Below are 24747 nucleotides of genomic sequence, written 5' to 3' on the forward strand. Positions count from 1 at the left end.
GGGCAAACCTGCCACAAGGTCCTCCTGGCTGGACAAGAGCTTCAGTGAGCTAAGGGAAGCCAGCAATCCAAGAAGTCTGTGTACGAGAAAGCGGCCTGCCCTGCCACGTGGTTCTGAAACACCAGCTCATTAAAGCTTCCAGCAGCAGGTCTGAACGATGTCAGCAAAATATCGTGAGTCCAGGTCCTTCCGGCTTCCCTTTCTGGTCAGTGTGGGACAGTCTTGGCCTCGACAGCATTCACAGGCTTCTGCCCAGTGGGAGGGAGCCTTCCCTCTGTGGAGCCCAAGAAGCCTGTGACCATGATGCCCAATGCCCACTGTGGCAGAAAACGACAAGCCATGATCTCAAAGATAAATGCACACCCAGCAGAGAACAAACCAAACTTTGCATGATTATACATCCACAGTGAGCTTCCTGAACTGGGTAAAGCAATCAGTATTCTTGGTCACAATGACCATATCATAAAACTGCCATCCTAAGAGATTTCTAAGCACAATGCCAGCATACATGAATTGCATGTGACTAACACATGATTGCTGTTCAGATCATTGGACCTTCCTTGTGTCATATTTCTTAAACTGCTTATATACTAAGCTTCATTGTTTTGCCATACATTTCCTGGCATTATTTCTCAGAAACGCGTGGTACACATTGTCACTGTTTGCTAGGGGACCAGCCTTAAACAATTTATGGCTTCTCATATAAGCAGCTAGAGACTACTCATACCCACCACAGAGTACATCACTTCCTTATAATGATGCCTCTGAATGACCCAGTTATCCCTGAGGCATATAAATTGGCTCTGTATGCCCCAACTTTATACAGCCTTTGATATGCTTTACAGATAATGTAATGTTCAACAGGTAACATACTATTTGATAAATTTCCTTACTTTTATTTCTATTTCTGGCATGTACCCACAAAAAACAGAAAAATATTTTTCTACATGTCACATTAAACTAATACCTCTCCTATCTTCATATTCCCTCTTTGTTTCTGTCTAATCTAACCAGAAATGAAAGTACAAGGCAACTATAATGCCTCACCCAGAAGTGAAATTCATCTTTTATTTCATGGAAGAAAACTCACAACCAGTATGACACTGTCTGCTGATGTTTTTAAGACAATAGCCAAGACACAGCAAAAGTCGTGTTTATGATTTAGTTCAGAAATGGTTGGCCCATGCACTGAATTAGAAAAGTTTTCTTTTAAACCAACACTTATTTTTGTTAATAAAAAGGTGTAAGTGATGTCAGGCACTGTTGGTACCCTTGTATGAGAAAACCAGTGAACAAGACAAGTTGGTCCAAGATGAAAAATTAAAAGCTTCGGTTCAGTCGCTCAGTCATGTCCGACTCTTTGCGACCCCATGAACTGCAGCACGCCAGGCCTCCCTGTCCATCACCAACTCCCGGAGTTCACTCAAATTCATGTCCATCGAGTCAGTGATGCCATCCAGCCATCTCATCCTCTGTCATCCCCTTCTCCTCCTGCCCCCAATCCCTCCCAGAATCAGAGTCTTCTCCAATGAGTCAACTCTTTGCATGAGGTGGCCAAAGTACTGGAGTTTCAGCTTTAGCATCATTCCTTCCAAAGAACACCCAGGACTGATCTCCTTTAGAATGGACTGGTTGGATCTCCTTGCAGTCCAAGGGACTCTCAAGAATCTTCTCCAACACTTACCCAGCTAAACTTAACTAAAAAGATTCATCCTGCCCTGGCATAAATCATACAGTGTGTGATTTCAAACTCTGAGATGATCACACCTAGAAATCTGAAGCATTCATAATGTACCAAAAGACAATGAGCCCACCAAACCACATCAGTCCATCCCTAGGGAGTAAAAGTTGAAATTCTTGTGCCTTCATTTCACTTACCTGCTACTTGTTAAAAAGGGACTTCAGCTTTAGAAAGTAGTTAGAACTTATTTCATTAACCACATAATTACCGGGTGTTTACCCTGAGCTGGGAAACTTACCCCTACCCAGGACAGACCATAAATCACAGCTTCTCAAAGATTATTAAAGATTAAGTAATTAGAATAATAAACCATAAATATCTACGTGCTTTCAGATTCTTGTTTTGTGACACACATCTGTGACCTTGAAATTTCAAGTGCTTCCTCAACTGTGAAAAAAAGAAACAGAACCTGACAACGACCGCCCCAAGCAGGAAATCCCAATTATCCAATTTCATTTATTTCAGAGGTGACTCATCCTGGGGAAAATTTATCTAATAATTGACTTCCCTCAACCCCTTCAGGTGGCTGTATTACACAAAAATAATACAAAAGCTTCTAAGCCTCAGAACACAGCCTCCATCCCACCCTGATAGATAATCCCACTAAAACTCTCCAGTAAGGCATAAATTCTCCTGCAAAGCCAAGAGTTGGAAAAAAAGGCAGTTAAAGGGTCCCCTAAGAGAATTCTGTTTTTCCCACCATCATTTGCTATAGTCTGCATATACAGCATCCTTCTAAAAGAAGGTCAGCTGGACAGATCACAGATTCCCAGGATGTCCTTCTGCTAAACACAACTTAATGACTAATTCATGAATTCAAAACACCACACAAGAGTATAGTAGCAATAAGGCCAATTAACTCAAAACTCAATATCACCCAACATCTGTGATTCAGGCCCAGCAAGACAAGGGCAAGGCTGCCAGGGGACGTTACGAACTAGGGGAGCTACCATCTGGGATGCTGGAGATGGAAAGTGCCAGGAAAAATAACCCTGTACATCTTTCCATGCTGGGACCTTGTGCTCAACTCGGAGAATATTTTTTTTTTAGCCGAGGTATTTGGTGAGGTTTATATCCTATCAGGAGAAGGCAATGGCAAGCCACTCCAGTACTCTTACCTAGAAAATACCATGGATGGAGGAGCCTGGTAGGCTGCAGTCCATGGGGTCACTACAAGTCGGACGCGACTGAGCAACTTTGACTTTTCACTTTCAGGCAATGGAGCAGGAAATGGCAACCCACTCCAGTGTTCTTGCCTGGAGAATCCCAGGGACAGCAGAGCCTGGTGGGCTGCCGTCTATGGGGTCACACAGAGTTGGACACGACTGAAGCGACTTAGCAGCAGCATATCCTATCAACTGAGAACACTTCCTGCCCTCCGTATTCCCCATCTTTAAACCAAATCTCTGGCTTTTGAAGGAAAGGCTACCCACTTCAGCATTCTGGCCTGGAGAATTCCATGGACAGTCCATGGGCAAAAAGTCAGGCACGAATGAGCAACTTTCACTTCACTTCACTTCTGGCTTTTCAAATCCCATCTCTACCTAGATTCCCAGCTAGCAAGTAAAGACGGTACAACAACTTGAGCAAATTCACTGAATGGCTGGCCCAGCAGTCTCACTGGGAAGGAAGTCCGGCCAGAGGAGCCTCTCCCAAAAACCTGGGTTGGCCAAAAAGTTTATTCTCGTTTTACAAAGATGGTGGAAAATGCCAAACGAACCGTTGGCCAATCTAATATAAGCCTTAATAGGAGCATTTTTTAATCACTGCATAGTCATTTATTTGTTGAATGATATAAAAAGTGTTAATTGCTATCCCATGAAATAAAACATCAAACATATGCTCACTTAGAAATACAAAGAAATTCTGGTAAATATTAGATTACTTCAAGCACATTATTAATATATTCCACTGATATGCCAAGAGTAAGCAAGAGTAGGGGGAAATTGACACAATTTCTATGATAAAGAGATGTTCAAACAGTATTCTCTATTTTGTAGATGGGGGACAAGCAGCAGGGCAAACAGTAAATGAACCAGCAAAGACACATCTCATCCTACCTCACAGTGAAGGATACTCAGTGGACAAGATGAAAAAGCTCTGGAGACGTGCTATACAACCATGTGCCTATGCTTAATACCACTGAACTGTGCATCTCCAGAGAGAATAATAATTTTTATGTGGTTTTTATCATAATTTTTTAAATTAAAAAAAAAAAAAAAAGATTCAGCAGAAGCAGCATCCAGCACTACCCAGAAAGCCAAGGAGGAAAACCAAGATGATAGCAGGAACTATTAATCTGAAAGGTTTTGAAGCACTTCTTTACTTGCAGACTGGACAGAAAACAAAGGTATTGAAGGCAGATGCCTGGCATCTTGTCCCAGAGAGAGCAGACAAAAGGTCGGGGGGAGGGTGCTCAAGCCACCAAAAGTCCCTTCCCGGGCTCATTCATGGGGTCATGACGTCAGAAGCATCTAGGACATGTGCACTGATTCTGAAGTCCTCGGTGGAAAGCCAAGCAGCTTAGGGGTCCCAGAGGTGACATCCTCTTACCGACAGCCCTGTCCCTAGACTCTGGCAATCAACTGCTCATTTCCATTGCTACTGTATAGCTATAAGATGATATATTAATATACTAAGAATTGAGGAAAGAGAGGCTGCCTATCAGGAATCAGAGGATTCCTGTTACAGAGTGACTCTGATATCCTGAGCAGGGCAACCAGAACCTAGAGTTGGTGGATAAAGCCAGGCTCCTGGTGGCCGTGAGATACTGCCTGAGATCCAGGTGGGATAACAAGAGGACCACTTGGAAAGCACCCTCCATACCTACCAAGAGGTGGTGGGTGGCTGGAATCTGTGGGTGATTTCAAGTAAATTTCCTGGCCAGCAGTCATAGTCCAGTTAATAACAACACTTATACGTTATAAACGAGTTGTTGGTTATGAAGCATTTCTGAATGTACTAGCTGAGTAATCTGCATGAAACAAGCCACTGCACAGCTAATAAGAGAGTTACTCTGGCAAGAAGGACTTTGCTTTATCTTTTTAAAAGTTACTGCCAAGCAAAGCCAATCTGTGGAAAGAAGTGAGAGATTCAAGCCTTTATAGCACAAGAGACGTGGATGTGAGCCAAAGTATGATTGATTAATGCAGTATCTTTCACCGATTTCAGGGAAAAAGCATGCGTGCTTAATAGACTCTTTCCAACCCTATGGACTATAGCCCACCAGGCTTCTCTATCTATGGGGATTCTCTAGGCAAGAATACTGGAGAGGGTTGCCGTGCCCTCCTCCAGGGGATCTTCCTGACCCAGGGATAGAGCCTCTGTCTCCTGGATTAGCAGGCAGACTTCCCTGGTGGCTCAGACAGTAAAGCATCTGTCTACAATTCAGGAAACGCAGGTTCAATCCCTGGGTCGGGAAGATCCCCTGGAGAAGGAAATGGCAACCCACTCCAGTACTATTGCCTGGAAAATCCCATGGACGGAGGAGCCTGGTAGGCTACACCCCATGGGGTCGCAAAGAGTTGGACACGACTTTACTTTCACTTTCTTTCTTTCTTTACCACTAGTGCCACCTGGGAATGCACTTTCATTGATTTTGAGGAAAACTGGATAAGCTTTAAAAAAAAAAAAAAGTCTATGCATTTTTATCTGCAAGCAGGCCACCAACTGGCCTTCTGAGTCCCAAACTTCTAGCTCCTGGGTCCTGATTCCTTAATGAACAAGGGAGAAGTGAAGTGAAAGTCGCTCAGTCGTGTCCGACTCTTTGCGACCCCATGGACTGCAGCCCACCAGGCTCCTCCCTCCAGGGGACTCTCCAGGCAAGAGTACTGGAGTGGGTTGCCATTTTCTTCTCCACCCAACCAGGGAGAAAAGAATTGAAAAGCTACTCATTCTTCCTGGTACTCTGTTCTTCCATTCAGAGTTTCTCTAGCAGTTAATGCCTACAGATGCTCCCAGGGTTATTAACATTCATTTTCCACTAAGTCAAATAAGCTCCATAAGGCATATAATTAGAATTTGAAGCATTGGAAAACTTAGCCTTACCTAAAACAAAAACAAAACCACAAAGTAGTCCTGTGTGTACCTGACAACCACAAAGGGAGAGGACCGGATGAAGAACAGCTATGCGTGTCTCCAAGGTATGGTTTTGGTTATATCACTCTGTCCATTCTCACTTATCCAATTATCTGGGATCTTTTATGTAATAATATATACATTCCTTTCTATTGTACCCACATGTCTCCAGCTTCTGTAAAAGTTTAAGGTGTCCAATACTTTCTAAAACAGTATCTGTCATATAGTCCACTGCTGGATTTTCATAAATATTGAACATCAACAACTGAAAAGACTGATCAACTTACAATAAAAAACCTTTGTCACAGAGGAGTGAATAGAAGAAAACCCAAGTAGAAATGTTTTCTGGTGAATCAACAAAGGTGCCTTTTTCTGATTTGTGGGCAGCCTTGGCTCAGACAGTAAAGAATCTGTCTACAATGTGGGAGACCTGAGTTTGATCCCTGGGTCAGGAAGATCCCCTAGAGAAGCCAATGGCAACCCACTCCAGTATTCTTGCCTGGAGAATTCCATGGACAGAGGAGCTTAGTGCACTATAGTCCATGGGGTCGCAAAGAGTCAGACATGACTGAGCAACTAACACTTACTCCTAGCACACAGAAGTGATAAAATGAGACATTTTTCATACAAACAAGAATAATGAATTAAAACAAAGATAAATATCATTTACTATACTAATATTATATCCTCAATATTATACATGCGAAAAATACTATTTTGCATGTGTTACTTTCCCTAATTTCCACACACTAGGGTGGATCACCATTGTCCCTATTTTACAGGGCAGGGCTTTGAGGCTCAGGAGGTTAAATAATTGATTCAAGGACATAGCAGAGGAGCTTGGAATTCCAAAAAGCATCTTTCTGACTTCCAACAATATCACAACACCAGTACAACTAACCAAGCAAGAGCGCAACTTGGTATCCAACTAAATGCAGCAAGTACACTGAAGTGAGCAGTGAAGTACACATTTTATTAAAGCCAAGAGTTATGAAAACAATTTACTATTCCATTCTGTCCACACTTATTCTTTGAACTTGACTTTACCAAGACCTAGAAACTAGGCTGCTCAGCCTTCTTCGCCATCCAATACAGCAAAATCTAGAGTCACTACATCTAACACAAACATAATGGGAGTTGTGTCCTTAAGCTTACATTTTCTTTCGGCTACTTTTTTTAAGTTAAAAAAAAAAAAAAAAGATGAAATTAACAACTTATTTTACTTAACCTATCCAAAACAGTATCATTTAAACATGTAGACAATATAAAAAGTTATTTGAGACATTTTATGTTCTGTCTTTCAGAGTATATCCAAAATTCAGTGTGTATCTTATACTCAAAGCGCAATTCAACTCAGACTAGCACATTTCAAGTGCTCCGTTGTTTAGTCGCTAAGCCATGCCTGACTCTGTGATCCCATGGACTGCAGCCCATCCGGAACCCCATATAAACACAGCTATCATACTGAGCCACACATATATACATCCTTAGAGTTACACACAGGTAAAAAACTCCTTTAATAATTGGCCCCATGTTTCTATAATGATCAGAAAAGAGAATGTTCTCCTTGTTTCTATATGTATGTGCTAGGAGGGAGGTGGGATGGAGGGGAAAGAACTGGGAGTTTAGGATCAGCAGATGCCAACTATTATATATAGGCTGGATAAAAAACAAGGCCCTCTGTACAGCACAGGGACCTATATTCAACATCCTGTGACAAACTATAATATAAAAGAATATGAAAAAGAATGTATATATATATATATATCACTGAATCACTGTACAGCAGAAACTAACACAATGCTGTAAACCAACTATATTTCAATAAAATAAAAATTTTATGCAATTCCTAATGAAAATTAACAAAAAATGAAAAATAAAGTCTATGCTTCTAGGGGGGCTTCCCAGGTGGCTCAATGGGCAAAGAATCTGCCTGCAATGCAGGAGAGGAAGGGAGATTTGAGCAATCCCCAGGTCGGGAAGCGAAGAAGGCAATGGCACCCCACTCCAGTACTCTTGCATGGAAAATCCCATGGACGGAGGAGCCTGATAGGCTGCAGTCCATGGGGTCTCTAAGAGTCGGGCACAACTGAGCGACTTCACTTTCACTTTTCACTTTCATGCTTTGGAGAAGGAAATGGCAACCCACTCCAGTATTCTTGCTTGGAGAATCCCAGGGACAGCGGAGCCTGGTGGGCTGCTGTCTATGGGGTCGCACAGAGTCAGACACGACTGAAGCGACTTAGCAGCAGCAGCAGGTCAGGAAGATTCCCTGGGGGAGGGCATGGCAACCCCCTCCAGTATTCTTGCCTGGAGAATCGCATGGACAGAAGAACCTGGTAGGCTACAGTCCATGAGGTCACAAAGAGTCGGACTCAACAGAAGTGACTGAGCATACACGCATGCGTATGCTCCTCGTGAGATTACAGGGATACCAACCAGATACCGCTTGAAATTTCACAACCATAGTTTCCACTTAGTTTTCCTTTTTCAATTATCACTTTATGCAATTGCCATTTATTCAATTATTTGGCTTCGTTATGTCTTATTTGTGGCATGCAGGATCTTTCGTTGCAGCACACGGACTGGTTGTGGCACATGAACCAGTTGTGGCGCCAGGGCTTAGTTGCTCCGCGGCATGTGGGGTTTAAGTTCCCTGAGCCAGGGATCAAACCTGTCTCCCTTGCATTGCAAGGTGGATTCTTAATCACTGGACCACCAGGGAAGTCCCAACTGAGTTCTTTAAATATAGTACTTCCAGCTACTTTAACAAAAATGCTCCTGAACAGAATACTCTACACTGATAGGCATCATTAAACCTTAGGAGCTGAGAGCACGTCCAGGAAGAGGGGTCGGAGCACAAGAGACAGAATCAGAATTGGAGTGTCAGCTAGGCTCTGAACCCATCACAAGCCCCTGTGCCAAATTCCCTTGTGCTCAACAACTTGGAGGAGTTACTGAAGTCATCCTTGTCAAGAAAATAACTAATGTCAGGCAACACAAAAGGAAACTACTGGGGCTTCTCTGGCTTCTGACCCAATAAATAACCTACGACCAACACTACAAATGCCATGGGGTCCCTCAGTGGACATGTGGGGGCCAGAAGAGCCTGTTCCTGGCTGAGGGCACAGCCCTGAGTCCAGACCAGGTGAGAAATGCAACCCCAGCGTTGCCTGGTCACCTGGCTTCTCAAGAGAAGCCACAAAGCTGGATTTTCAGGTTCATCATCTTTTACCTGGTAGCGACTCATAATAGGTAACCACATACAGCTAAACAGGAAGTGGGAGCAAATCAGATGTCGTCTCAGGGGACTTGTTTGCAAACTGTGGTATTTGTGGGAGACAAGTAAAGATCCACGTAGACTAAGAGTGGGACTAGACCTCACTGGGTATTTATAATGCACCGTCTTTCTGCCATCATCTTTGTCCTCCTCTGGAGGAGCCAAAACCATGCCTTGCAAGCTCTCAGACCAAAAAGGAGTCTGGCTCTTCTTTGGTCTAAGAAGGCAAGACAGGGTGGATTAAGTGCAACACTTGTCTTCTGGGGCATGTAAAGGGCAGGTTTAGCCCAGAGCAGTATCAGGAAGGGCACAATCTGAAGTGACTGGAATTACTTGCTCATAGAGAAGGGACGGCCACCTCTCAGGACCACGCCATCATCCTAGTCAGTGAATAGACCTGGGGTGGCAGGGGCCACTGATCTCTAACAAAAAGAAAACACAGATTTTTCTGGAAAACCTATCCATAGAATTCTCCAGGCAAGAATACTGGAGTGGGTAGCCATTCCCTTCTCCAGCGGATCTTCCCAACCCAGGAACCAAACCCGGCCCTCCTGCATTGTAGGCGGATTTTTTACCAACTGAGCTACAAGGAAAGCCTTCCTAATCATTAAATGTTGGCAACTAAGTCAAATCATATTCCAGTATTTTATGAGCCCAATTCAGCTCACAGGACCACCTCTTTATAGCCCCTGGATCAGAATATCTCCAAAGTTTTACCTAGTCCCTTAAACCTGGAATTCTCACAACTTCCCTACAGCTTTAACTTGACTTACTTTTTCCATCCACGTACGCTTTGAAAGAGATGCTATTGATTACAGGAGACGAGAAGAAAAATGACTACATGAAACATAGTATCCTGGATTCAATCCTGGAATTAAAGGGCATTAGTGGAAAAACTGGTCACAATCCAAATGGAGTCAGTAGTTAATAGTATTACACCATCATTTAATTTCTTGGTTTTGATGAGTTTACAGTCAAAAGTGTTAGCTGCTAAGTCATGACTCTTGGTGGCCCACATGGACTGTAGCCCGCCAGGCTCCTCTGTCCAGGGAATTCTCCAGACAAGAATACTGGAGTGAGGAGCCGTTCCCTTCGTTCCCTTCTCCAGGGGGTCTTTCCAACCCAGATCGAACCCCAGTCTCCTGCATTCAGGCAGATTCTTTACTCTCTAAGCCAAGTAAGCTGTTAACTTTAGGGAAAGCAGGGTAAAGGTACATGGGAACTCTCTACACTACTTTGGTTACTCTTTCATAAACCTAATTTCCAAATAAATTTTTTAAAAACTCGTATGTTACCCCACCCAAAGTATTAATTTTATATTACATTAATTTCTAAAATGGAATGTTTTAAGCTTGCAAGTAAGCAGAAACAAGAATTGCCTTGAATCTTCACTCTGACAGACTAAGAGAAGCCAAAATGTACCAGAACAGGTTCTGTCCTTTGTTTTATAGTATATGTGCAGTAACCAGTGGGGCAGAGAATCAATGACTTTTACTAAGATAACAAATGGCTGAATTTAGGTAATTATCATTAGTTTGACTTGAACTGAGAAAGTTGCCAAATACTCAATAGCTTTTTGGTCTTAGAATACAAATTAACTCACAACTGGAGGACTGGAAACATTATTACTCAAACGAGAGAGGCAGAACTTAAGTAATAAATGTAAAAGTTCTGGCATGGAATAATGCAAACTGTACAACAGGTAGTGACTGGAGTCTCTTGCAAATGAGGTTATTAACATAAATAAAGCACAGACTTTCCCATCACCCAGCATTTGAAACAACATATTAGGTTATAACATCCTTACGTCATCACATTTCCAACCAGCCCCTCTGAGCCTTTTTTTGCTTCTGTAATAAGGCAGGATACCTAGATGTAAACAAGCTGATGCATTTTCAATGTATAGATACAGCTGTTCCATGAATGGGACGCACTGAAATGAACCAGCATGAAAAGCTGTAGAAACTCTTCTCTAATTTGCATTCTGTCTGCCATTCCTATCATTATGGTCTTAAATCAATGTGACACATATAGTAAATATACTTAATAGAAGACAAATAAAATCATTAATTTTATTAGTGCTTTGTGGCAAACAGATTTACAATTTAACTTTAAGCCACAAGAATGCCCAGGGCAAGAAAGATTCCTTCTTGTTTAACACATATTATGAGGTTCTACCACAAAGCAACCTACAGGCTTAGTCTTGGGAATAAGCAGTGAGCAGAACAAAGACCTCTGTCCTGTGCAGCTTCTGTTCTAGCAGAAGGGAGAAAAGACAAGGAATGAGGTAAATACAGATTCTGCTAGATGATGCTAAACGCTAAGAAACAATGAAGTGGAGAAAGGAGACACAGTGTTTCAGGGGTGTTGAAAGCTAAGAGGGGTGGCCAGGAAAGCAGGACAGGCCTCTTGGATAAGTGACATTTGAGGAAAGACCTGAGGGATGTGCAGGAGCCTTGCCACATGGACACAGGACCAGAAAGGAAAGGAATTCCATCAAATGCAAAAGCTCTGAGGTGGAAAGCAGGCCCAGACTGATTCAAGAAACAGCCAGGATGAAGGAAGTGAAAAAAGTAAATGGAGGAAAGTAAGAGATGAAGTCAGAGAGTAAGAGCGGCCTGGATCACATAGTAGCTTAGAAGTCACAAGAATAACTGGCTTTCCCTCTGAATGCGATAGAAAGAGGAATGACACAATCTGAGCAAGTTTAAGAACTGATTGAAGGGGATCAGGCAGGAAACAGAGAGGCAGGTTAGGACACTCCATTAATCCACGTGAAAAATTATGGCAGCCTAGCCCAGCATGCCAGCAGTCAGGAGATTAGAAATGGATTCTGAATATATTTTGAAGGTATAGTCTATTGGATTTGTGAGAGGGTGTGAGAGAAAGATAATTCAAGAATGACTCCAAAAGTTCTGTCCTAAGGGAAAAATGGAATGTTGTTCACTGAGATGGAAAGTCTGGTGGGGCAGGCTGGTGGGGGTGGGGAGCAGACTGGAGATAGCAGAGAACAAGGATTTCCTTTTTGGACAGCAAGGCTGTTTTTATTGTTGTTTTAAATTCAAGCAGTTGATTTTTTTCATGAAGGAGGTTTTAAATGAACCCATTTCTCTAACTGAACATCTAGCTGAATATGTTTCCCAAAATGATTAAGTAACAGCCACACCATTTTCATTAAAACATTTCAAAAACAAAAGAACTTTTTTCCAAAGTTCATTAAACAGCTAAAAACAGAGCTGAACAGGTAAATCACTAAACAACCAGCAACCAGTAAGACCGAAAACTAGCTAACTCTCAGTGACCCAGATAATCAAGTTATCCAGAAAAATTTAACCCACCAAACTCCATGGAGAAATGGCATTTGAATGTATTTATAATGCGCCCCGATGGACTAGATCCCTGGGTCTGGAAGACCCCCTGGAGTAGGAAATGGCAACCCACTCCAGTATTCTCGCCTCGGAATCCAATGGACAGAGGAGCCTGGCGGGCTACAGTCGACTGGCTCGCCTGGACTTCCAACAGAGTTGGACGCGACTTAGCATACCACAGCCCCGGTAGACTAGATCAGATCAGATCAGTTGCTCAGTCGTGTCCGACTCTTTGCGACCCCATGAATCGCAGCACGCCAGGCCTCCCTATCCATCACCAACTCCCAGAGTTCACTCAGACCCACGTCCATCGAGTCAGGTAGACTAGAAGTTGTTAGCAAAACAGCTGTACACTTCAAGTAGTTGATTCTTATTCCAGTATTCCTGAATTTATCATCAAAAAATAAACTGACAGGATATAGCCTCAAGGTCCATTCAGAAAAGGCATTATCAGCCTGAGGTTTCATCACTGATTTACCTTTTTCAAAACCCATCTCCACATCCTGCACCCTTCTCTGACCCTCCCTCCAAAAACATTAACGCTTCTTAGCAATATTAACTTTGACAAGATACAAGCAATTATCAAGCCACATTTCCCCCCAACCTGCCTTTTCTCCCTCCCTTTGCCTCTTGAAGCCCTAATTTTGTCCACACATCCTTGTGCAATCCCCCAGATCCAATTTCCCAGAAGGGGCTCCCCTAGAAATGATCACACTGTGAAACAGACACATCAGCACCCTTAAGGGGTTGCGGGCACAGGTTGTGCTTGAAACGCCTATTGGACACATCTGAGTAGTGCTGACCACTACTCAGGGTGGTCAGATAAAGGGGCCCCAGGGTCCACAGGCGAGATATGGGCTACCAATGAAAACATAACAACTTTCATTGTATAGACAAGCTTGAAAGCATAAGCTAAATAGAGAAGAGATACAAGTGCCCAGAGGCACTCCATTTAGAGTTTGGGGAGATGAACAACCAGCAAGGGAGGCTGAGAAAGAGCAGCCAGAGAGGAACAAGGAAAACCAGGAGGGGTGTGTCCAGGCAGTCAAGTGGAGAATGTATTCAAGGGGAAGAAAAATCAAGCACGTCAAATGCTGCTGGAGGTGAAACAAGAGGAGCCTGGGACCACTGCTGCAGCAATGAAATGTCACTGATGAGCTGACAGAGCAGAGTCAGTGGAGTCTGAGTAAGGGGTAAAAACCCCAGTATGGGCTCCAGACAGAATGGGGGGTGGGGGTGGGGGCATCGGTATTAGATGTGATGAATACAGATGACTCACTCCAAATGTTGAAAGAGGAAAGAAAGAAATTGGTGAGTAGCCGGAGGGGAAATCGGAGTCAAGAGGATGTTTTTATTTAATGGGAAAAATAATAACTTGTATGCCTGTGGGAACCCAGTAGAGAGAAGAAAACTGATGACACAGGAGGAAGAGGGGAAATTTTATGGAGCAATGCCCTTGAGAAGGTATTTGGAGATGGAAATAGGATGTCGCCCCCCACCACCCAGGAGCTGTGGGCTCGGGTGCAGACACGGATGGGCAGGTGGGAGGTGTGGTGTGGGGAACATGTGGAAGTTCTCTTCGATCATTTTCATTTTTGTATGTGTGAAAAAGGTAGTGGCAAAGAGTACGGAGACAATGGACATTTGAACAGCAAGTATAAAGTGTGCAGTAGTTGTCTGAGACAGCAAGGGAATGAACAGACAGTGGCAACATGACGTGACGGTCAGGTGACATCAAGGGTGTTTGTGATCACAACTGAGAGTGAGACGATCAATATGGTGGTGCAGTTGTGTCCTGGCACATTTGGCTGCACGGGTGCAGAATAGGTGCAGAGAGAGAGATGCATTCTCCTGGAATTGTGGTTTAGTCGAGCGAGAATGACAGTGTGAGAGGAACGAGAGTGGCGAGGACGCAAGCAGTGATGACACTGGATGATCAGTCTGGGAAAGGGGAGAAGTCAGGTGGAACCACGAAGAGGTGGCAGATGCCAATGAACTGAAGCTCCTGGTGGTTCAAGGGCTGTCGAGGTTGGAGGAACCTCACAGAATGAGCCAGAAGGATGGGAGTGGTGGTCCGAGCAGGATGCCCAGAGAGAGCTATGGAGGCACTGGAGTTATCAAGGACAATGGGACCAAGGGCATGACCATGCGACGGAGCCACTGAGGAAGGAGGGAGATACACTCATAGGAGGAGAGGAGCGACAAGGGGGTTGGGAGGATTACCGACACAAATGGTGGAATAGCAGGAGTCACTTTGGAGAAAGGGATAGAGAACCCGCAAGAGAAATCTCCAGGGAGTGAGGCGAGTGACTGGGGGGAGGAGCAGGTGACTGACAAGGAGGGACAGTGGGCCACACAGCGACCTGAGACTCTTTGGAAGGAGGGAATATGGTACAGAAACCGTGTAGAGGATACTCCCGACCTCCCTTGCATGGTTCAAGGAAAGGTTAAAGAACCTGCAGCCACCTGAGAGGGAGAAGCAGTATTGTCAGGGGAGACCCAGGTTTCCAGAAAAGCCAGAGAGAGGAGGGGAAGGTCACAGACAAGTCAGGAGGTTGGGGAGCTCTACTGATGACCCCGAGGGCACAGGGCGCACAGGGAGGGGACTCCAGAGGGAGAGGCAGGATTTTAAAAGCTGAAGTAGAAGAGTCAAATGAGGACAAGACAAAGGAACGAGGGGATGCCTTGGGAGTCCAGGCTTCCTAGGGTGACTGAAAACAAACAGGAGCAGGAAGTGTAATGAGAGTGGTCCTGATGGGGGAAGGCAAAGTGATGGAAGGCCGGCCGGCCATGTGAAGGGGTCTCACGAGGAACGGACAGCTGGAGGTCCTACTTGACCCCTGTTGAGTGTGTTAGGGGGCGCTGAGGAAGGTAGGAGGAAGTGATGCAGAGAAGATACAGACTTACTCCTCACACATGGACCAGGAGAAAAATGTTTTGTAAAATTAGCCTCTTGATAATACATGAAAATACTGACTTGATCCCAGCAATTACCTTAGATCCTTTTAGGTCCCAAAATAAATACAAATCCTCTAGAAACCACAATCTTGCATTTTTTAAAAAATACCCAAAATTTCCTCAAGAATAGGAGAATGAGCATGAAAACACATAAGCCTTTACAGTGACACAAGGGCCACTGGATGCTATAAACATTCTAAATCAAGGAAACACCCAAAGATGCGCGTTCTTCTACAAGTGCGTACAAGCTTATAAAACATCAGAACAAGGAGGAACAGCGCTTGGGCCCTGAACGCTAGAAGGATTCTTAGAAGGAAGCTGTGTGCTTGTTTTACGTCTGCAAAATTAGATTAGACAGATAGTTACATCATATTTCCTGACAAGATTATTAGAGAATGGTTGCCACAGTAACCAGCGAGCCATGCTGGAGAACGAGGTAAGTTAGAAGGCATCTTTTTTAAAAAGAATAAATGACATACTTGTAGAGCGGGTAAAAACTGCTCGAGGCTTTGTTCACCCAAAGGGCCCTAGAAGATATAAAGTTTTTACTTATGGAGAAACTATACAAAATGCCCTTATCACATTTCACATTATCCAAAGAAAAATTAAGGCAAAAATGAACCTTCACAGGCATGACTCGAGAGATCTTAGAAAACTTATCAGTAATAATAAATAGATTTCAAGCCTAACTACAAAGAACAAAGACATATCCTTAGTACTTACTAGATGCCAAGTACGTTCTTTTCACCTGATCTGCACAACAATTCCATTTCTTTGGTCGAGCAGTCAAAGAAGTAATGAAGGTTACAGAGCCGTTGGTCATCTGGATCCGAAGATTCCACATCCACAGGTTCAACCAAACACAGATTGAAAAAACTTGGGGAAAAAAATCCAGAAAGTCCCAAAAAGCAAAACTTGAGTTTCCTGCACTACAGCAACTATTTATACAGCATTCACATTGTATTAGGTATTAGAAGTAATCTAGAGATGATTTAAAGTAATGGGAGGATGTGCATAGGTTATATACAAATACTATGCCATTTTACATAAGGAAAGTTAGCACATTGGGTTTCGGTATTGGCAGGGAGGTAAGGGGTCCAGAAACAATCCCCTGTGGATACTGAGGGATGACTGTAAGTGTCAGAGTGGGCTTTGAACCCAGGTGAGCCCAACCCCCAAAACTGCCCTGCCCCCAGCGACTCTCTGGATGGCACAGTATACATGACAGCTGTAGTCAGGTTAAGAGCCCAGTGTCGAGCCTGCCCGTCACCAAAAGCTGACCTGACCTGAGACTTCCCAGGTCTCATCTTCTCTCAACCCAGGTTTCCTCAGGTAGAAATGAGATTAAATGACCTCTTCACAAAGGGAAAACCAAAGATACACATGAGTCTCTGGCCTCGTTTTAAAGTTGTGCTCTTACGAACAGGTCAGAGGAAACCTTAACGGTCTCATCACCCCTTGATGTTACACCACGTCTGAGACAATCCCCGGGCCGAAGTCTCATCCATCTTACACCTGAATTCTTCCAAGTGCAGGTTACTCACGAGCCAATGAGGAAAACCACTTGGACTCCAGACAATCCAACTTTCTCCCATTTAAAATTCTTTCTCAGACTCTAATTTTTCTACTACGAGCTCACTCAGAGCAAGTCTGAAAACTCAGTGAGCTCTAAATATTGCAAGATGCCAGCTCCTTTGAAGTGAAGCTTGGCACCCTTTTCCACACCTGCGCCCCCACCACACACACACACACATACACCTGTCCGGCACTATTTCTGTTCTCCACATTCCCTAAAGATCACAGGCATGGATGAACAACCTCTATCCCAAATGCAAAGGAACTGTTAGGCTGGGAGGCTTAAAATTCCTTTAGAAAAACTAGATGTTATTACTTTTGGAACATGCTGTTAACATTCTGGGTTTTTTAATATGTATATAAAAGACAAAAAACAAAAAAAGACATAATAGGAGTTGAAGGGTTTTGCTGCATTAGTACACACATTCTCCTGCAGAAGGGAATGGCTACCCACTCCAGTATTCTTGCCTGGAGAATCCTATGGAGAGAAGAGCCTGGAGGGCTACCATCCATGGAGTCTCAAAGAGAGGGACATGACTGAGCAACTAACACTTTCACTTTGACACACACCCTCCATCAGCTCTGTTCAGATACAGCTTTTATTTTCTGCTGATTCTATTTGTTTGACAACTTTTCTATCATCCAGAACATCTTCTGCAAGTCTCAGGTTCCCCTAGAATCAGACCACCTCGATTCATATCCCAGCTACCTAACTAGCTGTGTGACCTACAGATATACTTAGGTATTTAGCTCAGTGCCTCAATCTGCTCATCTGTAAAATGGCAACTAATACTAGCACCTACCTCATAAAGTTCTAGTGTGGTCAAACAAGAGCACCCAGAACTGTGCCTGGCAGTCGTATGCAAACATGAGCTATCATCACTGTGGTTCCCCTTGACTGTCAGAGTCAGGCCTCTATCTTTTATGTACTTCCTTTTAAGATCTAAGTTCACTGGGAAACTGCCATATTGCCACACTTCTTCCTTCTGATACTTTCCCCTTATCTTCTATGAAAGAATCATTTACAAATACACAGTAAGAATTAAAATATCAGTTTTCTAACTTTCCTGATGTCCGGACTCTGATCGATCACTTAGCAATTCTTATTAAACATTTCTTAAAACAATAGCTCTCCTGGCAGAGTTCTCCAGCATTCATTTCTGAGGCTGAGTCTACTGACTCACCATCTTGTACACAGGGGGTGTCTGGATCTCTCCTCCTAATGAGTGGTTGGTTCATGGTCTTCTGCGATTCCATCCAATCTTTCACCAATGTGACCAAGGTGCCTTGTGGTCAACAGCAGGCATTTTAAAGACAGATGTCTGGGGTCTGAGGTTCAATCTGAAGTTGTGGAACAAAGCCACACTAATTGGCCTATCTGGGAATTAAACCCCTGGTCTTTGGCCTTTTTAAGTATCATACCATAAACAAACGAGCCCATATTCTTGGCCTCCAGCCAAAAGCAATAAATTCTAATAGATTGTTCCTGATTGTTTGCAAAGTCCTACAAGTGGAGGGTCTGTCAGATAATGAATATCCTACACTCAAAAGGTTGTAACGTAAACACAGGTTCAAAAATAGCTATCCTTTCAAAAGACATTAAGCTATACATTGAACACTGAAGATTTTAATGGAAACATACTTTAGAAGAAAGGAAAAGCCCTCTGCTTCTTTACTAAGTAGCTTTAAAACCAAAGGACCCTCCCAAAGCAGGTCTACCCAACTGGGTTAGTTGAGAAGAGATTCAGAGACTCAATCAAATTTCCAATTTAATACTATTCTAAATACTATTCTAAATGGTCTCTGACTATGGCAAGACTAGATAATAAATTTTAAAATATAAGTAATTAATTTATATGGAAGGGAAAGTAATAAGGAATTAAACAAAAAATGAAGTTGAGAGTTTCCTTAAGTCTGACAACCACACAGGCTAAATGGACATGACATTGGAAACTTGGAAAGTGGGAAAGGAGCTTCTACGGCCAATTCTTTCTTAATAACATCACCATGACTTTCACCATTTACTGATCACGTGCCAGTGAATGACTGTGCTAAGAGTATTTATGCCATACCTCATTAATCCTTATAAAAACCCCAATGGCAGCGGTTATTGAGGTTTAACAAGGCTGAGTAACATGTACAAGGTGGCACAGAGCAGGCTGGACTCAAGCACCAAAGCCTTTCCATGCCCTGAATTACTGCTCTCCATCTACACCACATCCCTGCATCTGGCCACCCACTTGCCAGCCGGAGACAGACCAGACTCTGCAGAGAACAGAAACTTCCGTTTGGTGGCTTTACCAGCACTGGACACCATGGTCCCAAAGTTCACCAATCTGCCTATGGCCACGCTGCTAGGACTTGCCGGTCTGTTTAAGGAAGGACATCTGAAAGATCTCTACTACCTGAATATCCACCACACCAAGAGGAATAATGAAAGCTAGGGAGACTCCATGATAGGAATCAAAGTAAGCCCAGGAAAGCAGCAGGCAGGTTGCACAAAAGAGAGAGGGTCTCCTGCCCCGACATTACATTAAGAGAATAACCTCCTGGCAGGAAAGATTTCATAAATCCCAGTGAAGGGAAGCAGAGGGAGATGGAGATGGAAGTAGAGGGAGGTGGATGTGGGGAAAACCGAACTCCACCTTCATATGCTAGTGAGAAGCCATCCAGGCATTGAGAGCAGCCAGCAGTCAGACTCACATGATTTCCCAAAAGGGTTCAAACAGCTAAGGATGGGAAAACAGTTTCCCCTCCTAGGCCAAGCTTAAGAGATCCTGGGTGTGTGCAAAGTGGAGGTGGCAGGACTCCCCTGTTTATCACAGGAGCAACCTCTTCATTTTCACCCACCCCCAGTTTGTTGTGGTGGTTTTATTTTTATATTGGTGGGGGAACAAACAGGAACTTGGGTAGGAAAAAAAATCACAGAAAGGAATTCTGTAGTTTTTCATTCCTGAAATATACAAATTCCACTAAAACTACTGCACCCATTAGGAACCCTCTATGGGAGGAGGAAAGCTGGTAGAGACACAAATTCTGAAACAATGAAGTCACCCTTTAATGAAGAATCTGCTTGCAATGTGGGAAACCTGGGTTCAATCCCTTGGGTTGGGAAGATCGCAACACACTCCAGTATTCTTGTGTGGAGAATCCCATGGATAGAAGAGCCTGGCAGGCTACAGTCCATGGAGTCACAAGAAATCAGACATGATTGACCAACTACCACTTTCGTAGAAAACGTATGTGCTAATTCCTTTCATTTTAAGTAATTTGCAAAAGACAAATATAGCACAACCCAAGAATAAATAAGATTTAAGTGTGAAATTCTTTCACAACAGAACAACTCATTCATTAAAATGGTTATTAAAATCCAATCAATGGCCCATTTATTGGAAAAGTGCTAAATACAAAGATTTCCTCAGAATAAAATTCTCTGGTCTTATAAAGTAAGTGCAATGATTTATAATAGGCAAACCTATTCCCAAAAGTATAGACTCTAAGAAAAGCAGTCAAGAAACAGAAAAAAGGGCCACCTTTTTTCAGTAAAGCGAATATGTAAAGGCAGAACTACTAGGAAGATCAAGGGACTATACTGGCCCCTATCATCATCCTATGCATAAAGAATAAAAGACTGTGATTCGACAAGTAACATATTCAAGATCGAGTCTCCCAGGGGACAAAAGTCCTGGGGACAGAACACAGCAGTGCAGTCACAGCCAGTGGAGTTCCCTCCTACCACATTGAACATTACTGAGTATTTATAATTATAATTACCTTCTTTACACATGAAGACCTTGTGATTAAAAATGGTTTATATATATATATATATATTTTATTTTTTTTTTTTTTTACTGAGTCAAAATATTAGTCACCAAATGAAAGCTTTCAAAAGCTCTTCACTACATCATGTCCACTCTTGGCAAACAACACTCTTTGTTACAAGAACATTTTCTAGTATTTTATTTCATCATGGAACAAAGGAATCATTCACTGGATGGTCCTCATTCGCGGCTGGCCTCATTCAGCTCACTTGAAGAGCCTCTGACCCATCTCCACCACGATCACCCCTCACACTTGTGTTTTCTCTACAGCACCTTTCAGAGAACAACTCCACGCAGTTCAAATGTCAATGATGCTATTGTGAGCATGGAATCTTTTAGAGGATATTGGCTATTTATACTATTGTGTGATTAGACAACTGACTTGTCATTCAGTTTTTTAGAGCTGGTCCAGATCTCAGTTTCTTTCCAGCTTCCTTAAAATAGAGGTGAGATCATGGTCAGAAGGGATGTGCCCAATTACTATATTACAAATGAAGAAATAGAAATGTAAAAAATAAAGACCCTTAGCTCATAAATGTTATTTGGGCTTTAGATATCTCTGGAGAAATGAGATCGAGTGCAAATATATTGGAGCAAATACTGGACACTGAATCATCAATATTTGAATTCTGTACAGATATATGGTTGACTCATAGCAAGTCATTCATTAACTCAGAAATAGAAATGCATAACAAGGAAGTAGAGAGACGTATTTGAATATCTCTACATTTTTTTAAAGGCACAAATCATGATAAGCATTTGCCTCTTTAAATTTTATAACACCATAATCCAACACAATGACTGCCTCTACAAAGAAGCACTTCACTTATTAGAGCAGGCATACAGTTTATTTAAACATGATATTTATTATTATCTAGACCCTGTCTTTTAGAGGGCAGCTGGGCCAAGATTTCAGATCTGTTAGTGAAAGAACAGAATTTTAAAATGCAATTCTGAATGACTCCTGAATCTGAGGAAGATACAAATATTAAAGTTTATACCTATACATTGTTCCCCAAAGGGTGCACCTAAAACAGTAATAGAATATAAATCCTTTATAATAATAGAAATAGTAATAGAAATAAATAGTATAATAATAGAAATAAATCCTTTTCTGGAACATAGCTGGACATAACTTGACAAACACTTAAATACATGCTCTGTTGACTGCTTTTTTTTTTTTAACTCTTAATAAAAGCTAATACTAGATGGAAAATATAAATAATAATCATTAGAACTTAAGTATAGGCTCTTTCATGAGTGATTTACATACAGTAACTCATCTATCCTAACAACAGTCTTAGGAGATAAATATTGTACTATCATCAATTCCACTTCACAGATGACAGAGCTGAGGCACAGAGAGGTTAAGTGACTTGTCCAATGCCACGCAACGTGGAGCTGGTAGAGCAGGGGTCTGAACCCAGACCACCTGGGACTACAGTCCACACTGCTTATCACCATGTTATATTTGCTCGCAGACCAGTGGGAAGGAGAAGCTATGTCTGGAAAGGCTTCCTAGAAAACACAGGAGCTCAGTCCTGAACGATCAAGTGGAGGAAATGCGGAGAGGGAAGTGTTCCGGGCATACAGTGGTTCAACCTAGGGGCGTGAAAGCAAGAAACCTCTTCCCGTCCATCGAGCAAGTAGTTCCTAAAGCTGGGACGAAGGATGCACACAACAGGGGCAGGAGACTTGGCTAGAAAGGGAGGTGAAGGCCAGAAAACAGTACCTGAAAGCTATGGACAGGAGGGGGCTAAGTGAAGGGTTTTTTCTCCTGGGAACACAGAGGATGTGTGGAAGGCGGGGCGAACCAGGAAGCGAGAAGCAATTCAGAAGAAGTGATGAGGAGCTAACAGAGGTGGCAGGAATGGTCAAGAGACCAGTGATCATAGCAACACGACAACATGGAAATCCGCCAGGAATGAATAATTTAGACATGCAGAGTCTTCATGTACAAGATGAGCAGATCTTTCATGTGTGCTGTGCTGTGCTTAGTGGCTCAGTCTGTCCGACTCTGTGACCCCATGAACTGTAGCCCACCAGGCTCCTCTGTCCACGGTGATTCTCCAGGCAGGAATACTGGAGTGGGTTGCCATGCCCTCCTGCAAGGGATCTGCCCAACCCAGGGATCGAACCCAGGTCTCCCATATTGCAGGAGGACTCTGTACCATCTGAGCCATCAGGGAAGCCCAAGAATATTGGAGTGAGTAGCCTATCCCTTCTCCAGGGGATCTTCCCAACCCAGGAATCAAACAGGGGTCTCCTGCATTGCAGGCAGATTCTTTACCAGCTGAGCTACCAGGGAAAATTCTAATTACCTGCGGGTGATGTGGAAACCTAGCAATCATGAACAAAAATACAGATGTCACCACAAGGTGAGGGAAAGAGCATTTCACATGAATCCACAGAGCACAGCTTCAGCCCTGACTCTGTCAGCCCACAGGGCTCCGACTATAACAGCCCACGTGGCCACTCGCTGCTCGGTTCTCTGTAACCAGGCTAGAAATGAGCCATTCGTCTCCATCTCATTGAGTCTCTGCCCACCATTTCTCAGCTGGAGACGTATCAGAATCAGTAAAAATGCTTCATCCTATTTCCCTCTTTTATTATTTTCAACAAGTGTTTACAACAAGTCCAACAGTTTCTGAAAAAATCACAAAGATCAAAAGTAAGAGCACAACCGTCCTCTCAGAAAATACGTCTTTTTAACAGACATTATATCAAAATGGAAATTGCCTAATGACACTGTCCAGAACATGGTCCATCCTGAGACTGCATATCATTTTCATAATTTAACACATCCTTATCACCGAAAGCCATGAACCTGGAGTTATTACACATTCCTTATAATGAAATCAAATCAATAGAATGGCATGCTTTCCGAAATTTCCGAGGATTAATGCCCACCCACAAAGCAGTCCTGAGTAATAATAGAAGAACCAGAACCACAAGTTGCAAGGCAAGCTGCAATTTAAAAAAACACACAAACACACATTGAGACCATGTCATATGGTTCACAGAGACAAGCCTCCTTATACTTCATAGGATAAAAATAGCATCAGCCCACACATGATGGTGAAATGAATATGAAAGACAGGAAAGCTGAGTTTACCTTCCAGACCAGCCCTGACTTGCACGACCTCAGGAAGTCTCCTAACCTATGTGGGACTCCGTTTGCCTCGTTTGTAAAGATGGGATACCTACAGGTGTTGGTGTTCTTTATTTTAAACCCACAGTCAAATAAGTTTGGCAATTACTGTGTACTATTCCCCCTCTGGAAGAGACACAAAGCACATCCAGTATAAAAGGCCCTAGCAAGTTCTGCCATCCAGAATCCTCTTTCTTTAAACTTGTTGGACCAAATGAAGTTCTATTCACTTAACACTTTGGAACTTAGGCATTCCAAGAGAAGACTGTAGCAACCAGCAGGGAGAGCTTTCCCAGGTGGTGCAGTGGTAAAGAATATGCCTGTCAATGTAGAGGCGCAGGAGACGTGGGTTCGATCCCTGGGTTGGGAAGATCCCCTGGAGAAGAAAATAGCAATCCACTCCAGTATTCTTGCCTGGGAAACCCCATGGACAGAGGAGACTGGCAGAGACTACAGTTCATAGAGTTGCAAAAAAGTCAGACACGACTGAGTGACTACATAACAACCCAGCAGGAAGTGGGGTTTTTCTACAAAGCTCTGCTTTCCTGAGTGGGAACATGATCCTCCACTATTCAGAAGGGCTTCCTCCATGTAGCAGGATCAAGACAGGCAGCTGAAGGGGTACCATACAGTCTGTCTCTCTCTCTCCCCCTCTCCAGGGCAGTATTTCCAAAGACCCCAGTTAGGACTCTTGCTTGGGTCTTATGTCCACTTTCTGGACTAATCACTGTGGTCAAGGGACTGGGGCACAGGGAGCAGTAGGCACAGAAGCATAC

The 24747-nt window shown here is 43.1% G+C and overlaps 2 protein-coding genes across 11 annotated transcripts in view; one reads left to right on the plus strand and one right to left on the minus strand.

Moving 5' to 3' along the window:
- CARMIL1 (capping protein regulator and myosin 1 linker 1) overlaps positions 1-24747 on the minus strand; it is a 306964-nt gene that overhangs the window by 232646 nt on the left and 49571 nt on the right. The gene's annotated exons all lie outside the window — the stretch shown is intronic.
- The window catches only part of LOC109576737 (vesicle-associated membrane protein-associated protein B-like), a 174623-nt gene that overhangs the window by 40826 nt on the left and 109050 nt on the right, over positions 1-24747 (plus strand). Inside the window, exon 3 of one of the 4 annotated variants that reach the window (XR_011563294.1) lies at positions 1-24747. This exon is cut by the window's right edge and continues 14116 nt beyond it. The exons of 2 other annotated variants lie outside the window; for them this stretch is intronic. The gene's annotated coding sequence lies outside the window, so the exon portion shown is untranslated. One more of the 4 variants, XR_011563296.1, reaches the window with a different exon arrangement.

This window comes from Bos indicus, chromosome 23, assembly GCF_029378745.1.
Source record: "Bos indicus isolate NIAB-ARS_2022 breed Sahiwal x Tharparkar chromosome 23, NIAB-ARS_B.indTharparkar_mat_pri_1.0, whole genome shotgun sequence".
NCBI classification, from domain to species: domain Eukaryota; kingdom Metazoa; phylum Chordata; class Mammalia; order Artiodactyla; family Bovidae; genus Bos; species Bos indicus.